Raw genomic sequence first — 15,496 nt, forward strand, 5'->3', positions numbered from 1 at the left:
CTGTTTGGTCAAACACTAGACACAGCGTTGTTGGGAAGCTGTCTTGCCAAAGGGATGAATATCTACAATCAACTGAGTTTTAATAAAGTAGATGATTTGCCACAAGGTGGGTGGGCCTGGTCCAATCAGTTGAAGACCTTAAGCAAAAAAAAAAAAAAAAAAAAAAGGAAAAAGAAAAAAACCAAAGTGGGCTCCCACCACGAAAAGGAGATTGTGTTGGAGCTCCCAGCCTGCTGCCCTGCAGAATCCTGACCCCAGACGGCAACATCAACACCTACCTGCGTGGCAGGCCGGCCCTACAGATTTCAGACTGGCTGGCCCCCCAATTGACTGCATGAGTCAGTTCCTTAAGACACACCTGCACGTGCCTATGCATATCCTATTGGCTCTGTTTCTCTGCAAAACCCTGACGAAGACGAAGGTAAACAGAGGCAGCTAGCCATCACCCCTATTCCCAGGGCGTTCCCCTGTGTAAGGAAGAGGGACACTGGGCAGAAATGCAACTCAATGCAACGCCCAAGGAAAGGAGTACCGCTGCATATTCAGAATTATGGGATCAGGACTGGGTGCCCAGGCTTTCTTGGGGGCGTTTTCCTGGCGGTGTGGCTCCCCACCAGTACGTGGGGTCAGGCATGGGACTGCATGCACTGGGGGTGCGTATGGGGGCCCGGGTGGGCCCAATCCACAGGTGGTATGACCTGTCGGTGGACAGGTGCAAGCATGCCTTCAACGGTGTCATTATGCACCCGGGTCAATTACTACCCTGTATATGACAGTACCTGCCCTGGCCCCAGTCCTGCAGGTCAGGGGGAGCCTGCCGCATATATGGGAGTATTTGCCCAGCTCCAGCCCTCCAGGTGAGGGGGACTGTGCCATATATATGGGAGTATTTGCCCAGCTCCAGCCCTCCAGGTGAGCAGGACTGTGCCATATATATGGGAGCATATGTCCAGTCCCAGTCCTCTAGGTGAGAGGGAGCCTGCCGTATATATGGTAGTATATGTCCAGGTTTAGCTTTCCAGGCGAGGGGGAGTCTGCCGTATATATGGGAGTATATGTCCAGTCCCAGTCCTCTAGGTGAGAGGCAGCCTGCCGTATATATGGTAGTATATGTCCAGGTTTAGCTTTCCAGGCGAGGGGGAGTCTGCCGTATATATGGGAGTATATGTCCAGTCCCAGTCCTCTAGGTGAGAGGGAGCCTGCCGTATATATGGTAGTATATGTGCAGCTCCAGCCCTCCAGGTGAGCAGGACTGTGCCATATATATGGGAGTATATGTCCAGTCCCAGTCCTCTAGGTGAGAGGCAGCCTGCCGTATATATGGTAGTATATGTGCAGCTCCAGCCCTCCAGGTGAGCAGGACTGTGCCATATATATGGGAGTATATGTCCAGTCCCTGTCGTGCGGGTCAGGTGGACTCTACCGTATATAAGATACTATACGCCTTTATTATGTTCTCCACGTCGCAACAATCTTACTGAAGGGGCATAGGCTGCATCCATATCCTGAAAACGAGGTGGTATTATCTGGTTAACTCGGTCAGTTAAATTTGCCAAAGTTATTCATCATCCCTAAAAGTCTTATTTCTTGTTCTTTCTCTGATATCACCCTAGAGATTTTTTTAACAATTAAATTGTGACAGCATTTCTTTGCAATAAAATAAGCACATTTTGCAATCTTTCCTGAGCATGGCTTTTTCCAAATCTCAGTTAAATTCCATCATAAGTGATTTATCTTCCTGATTCACTTTTGAAGGACCCACATTTCCCTGTGGGATGTAATGTAAGTGAATGTTTAGAGCTCCAACTACTTTTGGCTTTGATGTTGACATTTTAACATCTTTCACAGATTTCTGTGTCCACATCCCCCGCCCCCCCCCCATTTATTCAAAAAGCAATTCTGGGAAAACCACACATTACCTCATTATGTGTTAAGAGTTCCCTACTCTGCAAAAACGCTGGCTCGTCACAGTGTCCTTGAGCTCACGGTGTCTGGCTTTATCCGGTGCTGACAAGACGTGGGTGACTTTCTAATTCATCCGATCTGGTGATGCAGAGAACAGGCCTTCACTGTGACGACGTACAAGACACTGAATCATAAGTTATCCCATGTTATCAAGACCACTTTTCCCTACGTATCCCTTTCATGGTCATGGATGTTTCTTGCTCACCAATTCTATATATGGTGTTGAGAAAATCCACAAAAGGTGCAGAAAGGGGACATGAATAACCTGTAGGCACAAAGCACTCTGATGTTCCTGTCACTTAGTCACTTGTAAGAAAGATATGGTGACTAGGAGATGGCATTGACCCAAAGCAGCCCAGCCAGCGGAGGGCATGGACCCACTCCTGTAACTCTATTTTTCATCTTTTTATCTGATGCTGAAATTTCTCCACTTTTTTTTCCCCCAGAACACATTTGATTGGCAAGCATAAGGATGAGTCAGTAAGTCACGGATCCTCCTTGAAGCAAGACACCCTTGATTCAAACCTCATTATAGTTTGAATCAGTATTCTTTTTTACATTTATTTTTTATTTTATGTATTTATTTTTTAAAGATTTTATTTATTTTAGAGAGAGAGAGAGAGAACAGGGAGAGGGGCAGAAGGGGAGGGAAAAGTACAAGAAGACTCCATGCTGAGCACAGAGCCCCATGCGGGGCTCAATCTCACGACCCTGAGACCACGACCTGAGCCAAAATCAAGAGTCGGATGCTTATCCGACTGAGACACCTGGGTGCCCCGTTTTTATTTTATTTTTAAGTAGGCCCACGCCTAGCGTGGAGCCCAATGCGGGGCTCAAACTCACAATCCGGAGATTAAGACCTGAGCTGAGATAAAGTCAGATGTTCAACCAACTGAGCTACCCAGGCGCTCTGAATCAATATTCTCTTTTGAGGACCAGTAAACTCTTGGTCATTGACACAGACACACACAGGCACACAAACACACACCTGCATTCAGCCCCCAGCCTCCCTGTCATTATATTTGCACACAACCCTATTCATGTTGTCTTTTCCCCCTTTCCCTGGGTCTCAGCTCTGGCTGACTCGGGTCATATAATTTGCCTATTTTGGCCACCTCTAGACAAAATTACAAGCTGGGTACACTTTTCTTCACTTCTCCTACCTGTCCTACTGGTGTTTCTGGCCTTTTCTCCTTCAAACCCCCTCCTGCCTCTCTCATGCTTACAATGCATGTCTTTGTTCCGTTGGTCCTGAGCAAAGTCACCTAAGACGCTCGTTCACAATGAGGTATTTGAGGCTTCGAGAGGTACAGAAGGCTTTCAAAAACACCCAGAGTTTGAAGCCTATAGAAGGGTAAAAACACACACAATCGTGACACATGGTTTTCATCTCGAGGACTAAAATAATTCAAAAGAGGTCAGCATTTTTAAAATTAATTAGTGCTCTGCCTCTTGGTGAAAAACCAGAGAATCGTCTGTTGTGCAGCAAACTGAGGTCATGATTTCTTTTTTTTTTCCCCCTTCTATTTTTTTTTTTCTGTTCAAGCAGATGGTTTGCATTAAAAATGATACTGGCTAAGGGAATTTCAGCCTTTGGGGACATTCCTCCTGGAGTTTCATGAGATGCAACTGCAGTGTTCAGAAGCATGCAGACAGTAACTGCACATAGCAAAGCACTGGGAGAGATGGTTTCTGTCTTGCATCCTCCTGGGGGGCTCACACATGCCTGATGCCACCAAGAGGCAGCTTGCACCCCCAGACGGGCTCAGAAAAATCCTCAGGAGCCTGCTCGCTTGGGGGTTGGCACATGGAGCCACTCCCTGCACCCGGAACGCTCCTCACAGACACAGATGATTTCTCCCATCACAGAAAACCCAGTGCGTGCAGGACACAGGATACGGAAGGACTCAACGGATAACAGAAGAGAAGGAAAACTCCCTGAGCTCAGACACGTCCATGACATTCGTTCCCGACAAGTGCTCCTGGATCCTTACCGTGCAGAGCCCGCATAGCCACACGGGCCACGGCCACACCAGCTGGACAGAGTTCTGACCCACGACCTGCAAGTGAGCTGCCCACACAGCCCAGGAGCCCCTGAAGCCACCGGCCCCAAAAGTCCAGGACTTGGATCAATGACTGCCAAGATCCCCAACTGTCGCCCCAGACTCCCCCTTAGGGTCAAACCCAGACAGCACAAGATCCACCCCTGAACGATCTCGTAGGATGCCCTGCTTCGGGTGAGCTGCTTCTGGCTTCTTCCCATGCCAGGACTCACCTGCATCCTGCTGTTCGTCTTGGAGTCTCTGCCCAACACAGATGCCCATGGCCGGCTCCCTCACCAGCTCTGAACAAACAGCCTTTGCATAGTCTTGCTTGGGTCATCTTCATGATTCCCTCACCGTATCTCTCCATCTTTCATGAAGTGTCTGTCCCCTGGTCCTTATTTTCAGCGCCCAACGTCTGCAGTCTCACGGCTCTGAGCTTTGGCACCTGCTATCCCCTCACTAGCAGCCCTGAGCCTACTGCCCTTCTCTCCCTTCTAGATAATTGTCACCGGCCACGCATCTTGCAAAGCCCACCCAGGCGCTCTGGCCTCCGTTCCCGCCCTCGCACACGTCCGCGTCACCTGTCCCCAGCTCCGCAGACCTTCCGTTACCCCGCGGCTCACATCCGTCGAATCTCGTGTCCGGGCCGAACACAAGGCAGCCTGACTCATGCGCTGGGAGGACGGGGACAGCCTGCCTAGTCACCTCCGTCTGTAAAACACAGACGAGCAAATCCTCTTGGTTTTGCATGGTGAAGCTCTGTATGCTGATCTGTCCAGTCTCCCCTTGGTCGGCATTCAGATGGCTCACCTTTATTTCCATGCTATACACCACGTCACGACAAATATGATCTCCCCTGCCATTTTAACATATTTCCTGATATGCCTGGATCCCTGGCTTCTCCCAACGGTCTGTGCATTCACAAAGTTGCTTTCTGAGGTAGCATCACACTGCTAAGAATGCCCGAAACAGCCTTATTTTTCACGGGCGTCGGGAAAACACATTGGGAAGAGCACCTGTCAGGTTCTTGGAAGGGATGGTTCTCAGCCTCGCGGAGACGCCGTGGACGGCATCAGCTCCAATACATTGGATCCAAGAATCCAATGAGCCACACGTCTCACTACCGGATCTCTGTGCCCCCAGCAAACCCTCAGCTTCCTGAGGCTTTGGGATTGATGCGGGACCATATAACTCAACGTTGGCTTTAACACCTGTAAACATCTCTTCAGGGAACAGGAGGCCTGATATTTCAGGAGTGCAGGTATCCAAAGTATGGATATCAGTACAAAATATCAGTACTCCTGATATTTGAGGAGTGCAGGTATTTCCAAAAGCACGACAAAAGAGAGATTCACTGGACCTGATTGTGGGTTTCCACGGAAGACACACACAGTCCCAGCTTCCCACTGATTTCTGTGTGTGTGTGTGTGTGTGTGTGTGTGTGTTTATAAAGTCATCTCAACCCCCAACATGGGATTCGAACTCACAGCCCTGAGGTCAAGAGTCTCACACTCCACGGATGGAGCCAGCCAGGCGCCCCTGACTCTGATTTCTGACAAACAGTTGGCTGCCCGCATGAAGACCATGAGGACCCATGAGGACCACAGCCGTTGCATATAGACAAGCCTGTTTTCACAAGGACGTCTCACATTTTATCAATGGATCCTTACGTAAAAATATACATATATTTTTGTAAAGTATAAGGAGAAAATGATTATTAAAAAAAACATATGCTTGAATGTTCTAAAAAGGCACGGTGGCTCATTTTCTACACCTCTCATCTGCCGAGAGCCTACTTTCCGGGTGGCTGGATAAGCAAGCCACTCCAAGAGCCACTCCCATAAAACATGTCAGCTGACAGCGTGGTGACCTTTCCGCACACGGCTCACCCATGTCCAGCTCACGCAAACAAGGTGCACGTGTGGCCGACAGGTGCAGGAACAGGGGCTCGATATCACGAGTCACCAGGGAAAAGCACATCGAAACCGCAGCGAGGGATCTCCCCACACCGGTTAGGGTGGGTATCACGGAGAAGACACGTGGCATCCCACGTGTTGGCGGGAACGTGCACACAAGACAGCCTGAGCCACAAAATCTATTCTTGTAGGATTATTAGACTGGCAGACGCCACGCTCCTGCCGTGTGCTTAGTATCTTGTGCTAGGAAGTGACGGTGTTCAGACGAGTCGGTGAGGGGAGGAGCCTTGACCGAAGGGAGAAAAAGGCGCCCGTATTTCAAAAGATCACTCTGATGTCTGGCCTCCCATGCTGGATCTTATTAGGACCCCCTCTTCCTGTGTCCCACGCCTCCACCATATATCCCGTGGCCCAGCATTTGAAGGATTCTCCCCAATTTGTAAGTCTGTGACCCACTGTCCACCCAAACATCTAACTGGAAAATGGGTGTCTTTGGGGGAACCCCAAGTGCCAGAGACTCCCCTTGACCCAGAAGGCGCTTCCCCACCAGAACTGGCACAGTGGGGGCCCCAACCCCAAACCAGAGCCTCCAGCCACCCCACCCTCCCCCTGAGGTTCCAACCTTCCGTTCTCCGAAAACATCAAGACTCTACTACAGCTGACCTCATCCCAACACACGTAAGAGGTAACCTCACCACGTACTTCCAGGAAAGACAACACCCGTCAGCAGGGAATTCGCCCCGCTTCCAGCTCCCGGACCCACTGACCTCCTCGTCCTTCCTTCCCATCTTCTCGCGGAAGATGATGCAAGGTGTGCCCTTGCATGCTGTTGTGGGTTGAATGGTGTCCCCCTTCAAAATGCACATCTCCCTGGAACTTCAGAACCTGACATTATTCGGAAAGAGGATCATTGCAGGTTAAGATGAGGTCGTACTGGAGTAAAGTACGCCCCGAATCCAAAGGCTGGTGTCCTTCGAAGAAGGAGAGAGGACATGGATCTAGAGAAGAAGTGCTTGTGAAGAGAGAGGCAGAGATTGGGGTGATGCTTCTACAAGCCAGGAGTACGGGAGGGAAAAATCTTTTTCCTCTACCCTGTTAGGTTCTGTAACTGAAGCCCGCAAATTAAACCGATCGTAGACGCATAAGAGAATAACTAGTTTGAATTATGTATTTATCTACCCGTGGGCGTTCACAAAGAAAGATATAGCTGAAGGAGGCATGGCTGGTGTCCTTTGAAGAAGAGGCGAGGACACCGATCTAGAGAAGTGCTTGTGAAGACAGAGGCAGAGAATGGGGTGATGCTTTTACAAGCCAAGAATAGGGGAGGGAAACATCATTTTCCTCTACCCTGCTACGTTCTGTACCTGGGGCTTGCAAATTAAGCTGATAAGAGACTCATAAGAGAACAACTAGTTTGAATTATGTACTTATGTGCCCGTGGGAGTTCACAAAGAAAGCTGTGGCTGAAGGAGGCGGTCGGATGATTAGGGTTTGTGTAGCAACTTAGACTATACAAAGGAAAAGGAGTTTGGGCTTCCTGTAGGAGGAGGCAAAATATGGGAAGGGAGTGGAGGAAGTGTGTGATAAATAGCATTGTCTTGTTATGTATACAGGACTCTCTCAGGTAATGAGAAACGTCGCTGGAATTAACTGTCTTTCTAGTAAGAGCCATCTCTGCAAATGTAGATTTCCTTTTACAAAAGGGGAAATTTATATGCTCTATTTTTAGGAGTTTGGGAAAGGTAAAGAGCTTTTCTTGCGGCTGTGGGTTCACAATCACCTTTAGTTCACCATATACATAATGCTTGATTCTTCTATGCGTACCATTGAATTCGAAGATTTATTTTTCTCATTCTGCATGTTTGTGGCCATTTTTTTGGTAGCAAGACAGCACCGTGTACAAGGATAAGTTTAAATAAGCGTAAATCCGAGTGGAGTCTGTCTGGTGGCAATAATCCCCATCGCATTTTCTCTGGCAGACAAGGGTTTCATATCATGTATGTTCCACCTACTTGGCTTTCATGCGGCGCTGAGCTGGTGAAGCATTTTCACGCCAAGCAGCCTCAACTGGCTCAGAAGCTGGGTCCGTCCAGTTGTGCCTGAGATCCGCACCCAACACCAGCAACCTTCCTAATTCCCCTCGTCTCTGACCCCAAAACACGCCCCGGGGAACACCAGCCCTCCCGCCACACACAACACCGTCCCCGCCATCCCTTCTCCAAAACGAAAAAGTAGAAAGAAAAGTAGAGGTCACACCCTGAAACCACAGATTTTGAGGAAAACTTCCTTCTTCCAGATATGGCTTATGTGCTCCCAGTTTGGAAGATGTAAGAGAAATGAAGTGGAAATGTGCACCATGCCCTGGGCTTTGCACATAAACACCCTTCACTGGGCAGCCGAGGGGCTAGCATCTCTGATGGGGAAACAGGTGCACAATAAACAGGGCCTGGGGTGTGTGCGGTTGGGGGCGGGGAGGAAAGTCCATTCAGGAATAAATATCTCGGTTCCGCGTCTGTGTGTGTATGTGTGTCTGCCCCTGTGCCCGGCGTGGGACCTTTCATGTGTGTTTTGATCACACTCCGCAGCTCCATGCCCCCAAAGGAAACCGTACCCCAACTCCCGCAACCTTTCCCTGGTGGAGGCCTCGGGTGCTTTTCCGTCCGTCCCTTCCAGGTTGCCTCCATGGGTCTGGTAGGGAAACTGACTCCAGACACATCGACTGGAGGAAAGAGACATCAGTTTAATCCTGTATGAATGGGGCTCGTAGACACAGGAGGGAGGTGACTGGAGCTGGCCGCCTCTGTCCCCTTCAGACAAGGAAGCAACAGATCGGTGAGGAATCCACGGGGCAAACGAGGCTGGGCTTGGACACCAAATCAGGAAAAGTAACACAAGCATTGTGCGTACAGCCTGGTCGACCCCCGGCTCCCTGTGTCTGGACATCAAGACACCTCCCCACATCCAGGTGCCCAGCGGCCACCAATGCACACTTCTCTCCTGCATCCAGGCCACAGACAGAGCCCCCATATGCATCTTGCACCGGCTGTGTCCTAACCAATTTTAATTCAGAGTTGGCACATTTGGGGGCAGCCAGCCCCGAACCCCAGCAGCCCGCCGCACGACCTGGACTGAGAAAAATAAAAAGCCGACCGTCCTTGCAGAAAAAGTACACGTACGTTTCATTTTCACCGTAGTGAGAAAAACAGGTGATCAAGTTCTGCAGCTGCTAAACCTCACTGAGATGGAAGACACCAATTCTGGAGCTTGCAATGCTGGAAGACGGTGAACCACCACACGGGACAGTAAGGGACAGAGAAGGCAGGTGTCCCGGGTCCCCTAAAAGTATGCAAATAACTCTAAAGAGTGTCGGCATGTCTCAATGGTGGGCACTAGACGGTCCTACAGTTTCTTAGCGCCCATCCTTGCAACGGGGAGACTATTCTAAACATCACAGACAGAAAAGACACGTCCCCCCTTCAACCTGATTCTCAACAAAACAAAAATGCTCGGATCAACACATTCTCGGCACTTGGAAAATCGCCCCAGAGCTCACACGGGCCACACCATCCCGGTGGATGCACGGCGGCACAGAAACCAGCCTGCCCCACACCCCAAACCACCCTGAGCAAGACTGAATCCGCGGATGCTCAGGAGGAAAAATCCTGAGCAAGGGGTCCAGAAGAGGAATGGGATTGGGTCAGGGGACTTTGTCTTCCCTGCCCTGCAGCTGGCTGAATTCCATCCTTCTTGGGAGACCCCTGGGGGGGGGTCTTTGTGTAAATAAATGCCATCACTCTCCCCCCTGGGCTTCCATGGGGGACTCATCTCTGCAAAATGAGTGGGTAGGGTCACCCTCACAGCCAGGTGTGAACCACCCTGCTGAGCCACCGAGACCAAGCGTCTGTATATTTAATAGGCAAGAAAGACACACAGAGATGGAGAGACAAGATGGAGAGAGTGGGGGACAGGGAGTCCCACTCCATGGGCAGGTACATTTAAAAAGCCAACACACCCCAGGCCTCAAGCAAGACAACTAGACAGAAAATAAATCCCCATAGTCAGATAACTAGATTTTCTCCATTCCCCAGGAGAGCAGATGGAAAGCCCCGACTTATTTTTCTGGATCCTGACTCATCGGGGAAATTCCTCCCACGTTGTGGCAGTCATGGGCGTGCCCATCCTAATTTAGGGCCCAGGCAAACTCTGGGTTTTCTGTGGGTGGCTGGATGGATGGATAGATAGATACATAGAGGGCGCCTTGACTTTCTGGGAGAGGTGGGCGGGGGGCATCAGGAGGTGCCAGCGAGCTGGTGTTTAAGGGGAAGCCCCCTTGCCGAAGTGGGCACTCACACTCAGGCTCCGGCTGTCAGCTGGATGCTCTGTTTCATGCTCTTTTATGTTCATTGTGATGCTTTTGCACATTCTGATTCTGAAAAGGAGCTCTTTGTGAACACCTTGTCCCTCCCCCGGGGCTCCACTGTCAAGGACCCTCCTGAGGATGATATGGAAAGGTGGGGTTGCTTCTTGTCGTTTGCAAATTGAGTCAAGCCTGCCTGGCATTTGCGGGGGGGGGAGGGTCTTGGGGTTTTGCATGACATGCCATCACGCAGCCCTCATCCGTGATGAGGAGCACCACTCTCCTACTGTGCACTACAGTCGAGATGCCCATGTAGAAAAACCTTGAAAAATTATCTGAGCTTCCAACTGTCCTCGGTTTCACATGGGAAGCAAGTCTGCAAACACATAGAGGAAGATTTGCTGTGAACATACATGTGCTTCACAAGGATGGATGCCAAACAGGACAATGTCACCTTAAAGATGATTGAGGATACATAGAGACGTTTGCTGATGGTTGAAACTCTCCAAAGTGCTTAATGGCAATAACAACTTTCTGTCCCCTTCCATTGCCCTGCCTGACACAGACGGAACATTGCAGCCAACTTTCAGAAAGTTCATTCGGGCTGTTGTAGCAACTGACAATCTGATTCAACATCCAAAAATTCTTAGTGAAAGTCTCTACTAATCAGTGAGTGCTGCTTTCAGAAGTATTAATAAAGTTAAGAGGGTGGCCTTGGATGACAGTCTTCTATATACCATAGAATAAGATAGTCTTAAGAAAAAGTGGTGCTTGGACATTTTTTTCACTACTTGACATGTCTGTGTAATTCTTGATTCAAGTAAGTAACAAAATTGAATGATTAACCAATAAAATATCTTCACATGAATCTATATATCATTTATCTGTCATTTGTTATCTAGCAATCATATCTACTACCATCTATCATCTATCTATCCATCCATCCATCCATCTGTCCATCCATCCATCCATCCATCCATCTGTTATCTATCCATCCATCCATCCATCCATCCATCCATCTGTTATCTATCCATCCATCCATCCATCCATCCATCCATCCATCCATCCATCAATCCATCTGTCCATCCATCCCTCCATACATCCATCCATCTTATCTATCTATCCATCCATCATATCTTTCTACGTATCTATCTTTTTTTAAAGATTTTATTTTATTTATTTGAGACAGAGAGAGAGAGAGAGAGCACAAGAGGGGATAGGGTGAGAGGGAAAAGCAGACTCCCTGCCGAGCAGGGAGCCCGGTGCGGGACTCGATCCCAGGACTCTGGGATCATGACCTGAGTTGAAGGCAGTTGCTTAACCAACTGAGCCACCCAGGCGCCCTCTATGTATCTATCTATTCATCCATCCACCCACCCACCCATCCATCCATCCATCCATCCATCCATCCATCCATCCATCCATTCTACCACTCACTCACCCATCCATCTATCCATCCATCCATCCATCCATCCATCCATCCATCCATCCATCCATCCATCCATTCTACCACTCACCCACCCATCCATCCATCCATCCATCCATCCATCCATCCATCCATTCTACCACTCACTCACCCATCCATCTATCCATCCATCCATCCATCCATCCATCTATCCATCCATCCATCTGTCCATCCATATCTACCTGTTATTTATTCATTGTCCATCCATCCATCCATCCTATCTATGTATCTATCTATCTATCTATTCATCTATCACCTACCTATGCATCTGCATGGTTTCATCCCTTTCCCCAGGACGATATCGACATAACGATGTGAAACCAAGCAGCGACCACATTTTCAACAGCGTGTTCTGTGTAGGAGGCATTTGCAAAGAGTCCACATTCCTTTCTCTGCAGGAAGTGATCAGAGCCCTTTGGCAGTGAAGCCAGCTAAGCTGTGATTCCATTTGGATTTAATAAATGATTCCATGTAACTCTGCAAAAACAACAAGTGAGTCTAGATTTCACGCATGGTGACAAGATCTGGGATATGCATTAACGAGAGAGAGGCAATGATGAACTTAACATTTGTCTGGTATAAATAAGATTTGCCATAGGTTTGTGTGTGTGTGTGACCCAATTATAGTTTCAACATCAATTTTTAGAATTACTCTCTGCTTTTGTTAAAGGTCAGTGATGCCTTGCGGTTTATCGTATATCCATCTGTTCAGAATTCTTCTAACATTTTAACAATTTCCGTTAATATTTCAACTCCACGAGTGATGTTTAGAAAGCTAAAGAGTTTAGACTCTGGGTTGATCCCACTGTTTCAAAAGCACCAGTTGGGCTTATAGTATTTGAAGTGGAAGAATTTTTTTTCATGGGAGTGGAATTTCCACATGGCTTTTTTAAAAAGCACCTATGAGCCATGAAGGGCAAGATAAAACGCTTCCCCTAGATTTGCAGTTGGGTGTATACCAAGCATTTGCAAACCCAAACAGGCACAATAATCAAGGGTGTTTATTTAATTTTGCCAATAAGCAGAACCGATAGACATAGGCTTGTTTCATTTTTTTAAGATTTTTTTTATTTATTTGAGAGAAAGAATGAGAGAGAACATGAGAGGGGGGAGGGTCAGAGGGAGAAGCAGACTCCCTGCCGAGCAGGGAGACCGATGCGGAACTCAATCCCGGGACTCCAGGATCATGACCTGAGCCGAAGGCAGTCGCTTAACCAACTGAGCCACCCAGGCGCCCTCATTTTTTTTTTAAGAGTTTATTTATTCATTTGAGAGAGAGAGCATGGGCAGGGGGAGGAGCAGAGGGAGAAGCAGGCTTCCCGCTGAGCAGGGAGCCCGATGCGGGGTTCCATCCCCAGGACCCTGGGATCATAACCTGGGTCGAAGACAGACAGTTAACCAACTGAGCCCCCCAGGCGTCCCCTAGACTTGTTTCTTTATACACAAAATTCTGTGCAGCTGCATGACGCATGGGCCCTCACGTATCTTCTGGGCTTAGACATCTGCACAACTCAGGTTAACATAACATATAAGATGAGGCATTTCAAAGAACCATTTCAGAGTTTCTCCCACCAGAATAGCCATTTTATACATTCAGCAGCTCTTCTGCTGCCAATATCAATCCATTTTCTCCAAATATTGGAATTCTTTCCTTTACAAAAAAAAAAAAAGAAAAAGAAATGTGCTTTCCTTTAGGTCAGAACCAGCAAGCTTTGTTTTTAATGAAACGAAATCTTGAAAGTCATTCTGCCTTCATTTTTCTACCCGTTTCCAACCAGCTACTTTTTCCATTGACGTCGACACGTACATGGAATTCTGCTCCCTCGGAAATTATATTTCTCTTGCTGGTTCTGAAGCATAAAAGGTGTCTGGTGAGCTGGCAGGAAGTAGTAAGGTTTTAAGAACTTTTGACTTTTCCTCAAATTCATCCAAGACTCAAGTCAAACCAGTAACCGTCGATTCCCTGCTATTTACAATAAAGATTCATTAAAGCAAACGTAGAGACTTTTTAATTTTGCTAAAACACCCAAGTGGTAGGCCAGGAATAACAGTTTGTGATCGGTTACCTTTCAACCCTCAGAAACACACAGAAACCCAGTATAATCCACTGGCCACTGGGCAGATACCTAATATGGCAACTTTTGTGGGTTAAATGGTGACTCCCGAAATATATGTCCAAGTCTTCATTCCAGAACTTTTCAAACTGAATTTATTTGGGGAAAAAAAAGACTTTTACAGTTGGAATAAAGTTAAGGATCTTGAAATGAGGTCATTTTAGTTTACGGTGGACCCTAAATCCAGTATCACTGTCTTTATAAGAGACAGAAGAGGAGACACAGACACAGAGGAAAAGCCATGTGAGGACAGAGGTAGAGACAGGAGGGATGTGGCCACAAGCCCAGGGATGCCTGGAGCCCCAGAAGCTGGAAGAGGCAGGAAGGACCCTCCCCTGAAGCCTCAGGAGGGAGCACTGTCCTGCGTCACCTGGATCTCAACAGCCCTGCCCTTCCTGGATCCCAGCAGCCCTGCCCCGCCTGGATCTCAGCTGCCTGCCCCGCCTGGATCTCAGACTTCTGGTCTCCAGAGCTGGAGGAGGATGAATTCCTGTGGTTTTAAATCACTTTGTCTCTGGTCATTTGTTATAGCTCCCCCAGGACACTCCTACAGATATTTCCTGGATCTCTTGGCCTCTAAGTTTTTAGCAACACCCATTTCCTTTGTCTCTTTATGCAGGAATCACTCCTGGATGAAAGCAGAATGGGCACCTGTTTGGAAGTGGGGCTGTGAAGGCCCGGCCTCTCAAAGGTGTGTGGGTGTCCAGCTGAGTCTTGGTTTCCTGGCCTAAAAAAGTTGTTCCCCAGAGCTTTTCCTGTCTGTGCCACATCCTGCCTGTCTTGCTGTCTCCAACTCCAGGGAAAGCAATAGCATTGCAGAGACCGGAACGGAGATGACACACCGCTTTCCACCTGCCAGAGATGCTTCGTGTACAAAATTAAACACTCAAGGTAGAACGTCTTCCCTTTATCAGAAGGAAGGAAAAACAGACCCACAGGGGAAAGGGAATTCAGAGGTAGTCGGTACAACTTGTTCGGCATAAGAGCTTTTCCCAAGCCAGCGTTGAGCTTGTGAACTTACAGATTCAAACCACTGTCATCACAGTCATGGAAAGACTGACCTTCAATCGGGGGCAAGTGTGACTTGGAAATTACTTCATTAACACCGGCAGACTCTTTCTTTTATTCCTGCTCCTGCTGGACAACATGGGCATTCTGCAAATCCCAGTTCGGGAGGGATCCCCACGTGGTCTCTCCTGGGCTTGCATACAAAGCGTACAAGTCTACGCCATGTAGAAAGGGAACATGTCTCTCTTTTTGCTCTTGAATGTGTGAGGGAACAAACCCAGGGAGCCCCCCTCTCATCCCCAGACCTTACCCAGTCCTCACCATGTCCAGCCTCCTTGGTATTCCCACCTGGACATTTGGTGGCCCCACCTCAAACTCGGAGCTTTCCACCTGTGGATTCCTCCCTCCAGCCACCGTCTTTGCAAATGGCCCCAGCATCTCTCCATCGGCTTAAACAAAGCAGCAGGAAGTCATCTGCGATAGCATCCTTTGTGTTCCTTTGCATCCCTTCCTCAGAACCAACTAGCAGCAAGTCCGGTTACTTCTACTGGCGATACATGTTGAAAAGCCAGGCATCCTTCGCCATCTCTGATACCGTTCCTGTGGGCGAGGCCACCATCATCGGC

Source organism: Zalophus californianus, chromosome X, assembly GCF_009762305.2.
Source record: "Zalophus californianus isolate mZalCal1 chromosome X, mZalCal1.pri.v2, whole genome shotgun sequence".
NCBI lineage: Eukaryota > Metazoa > Chordata > Mammalia > Carnivora > Otariidae > Zalophus > Zalophus californianus.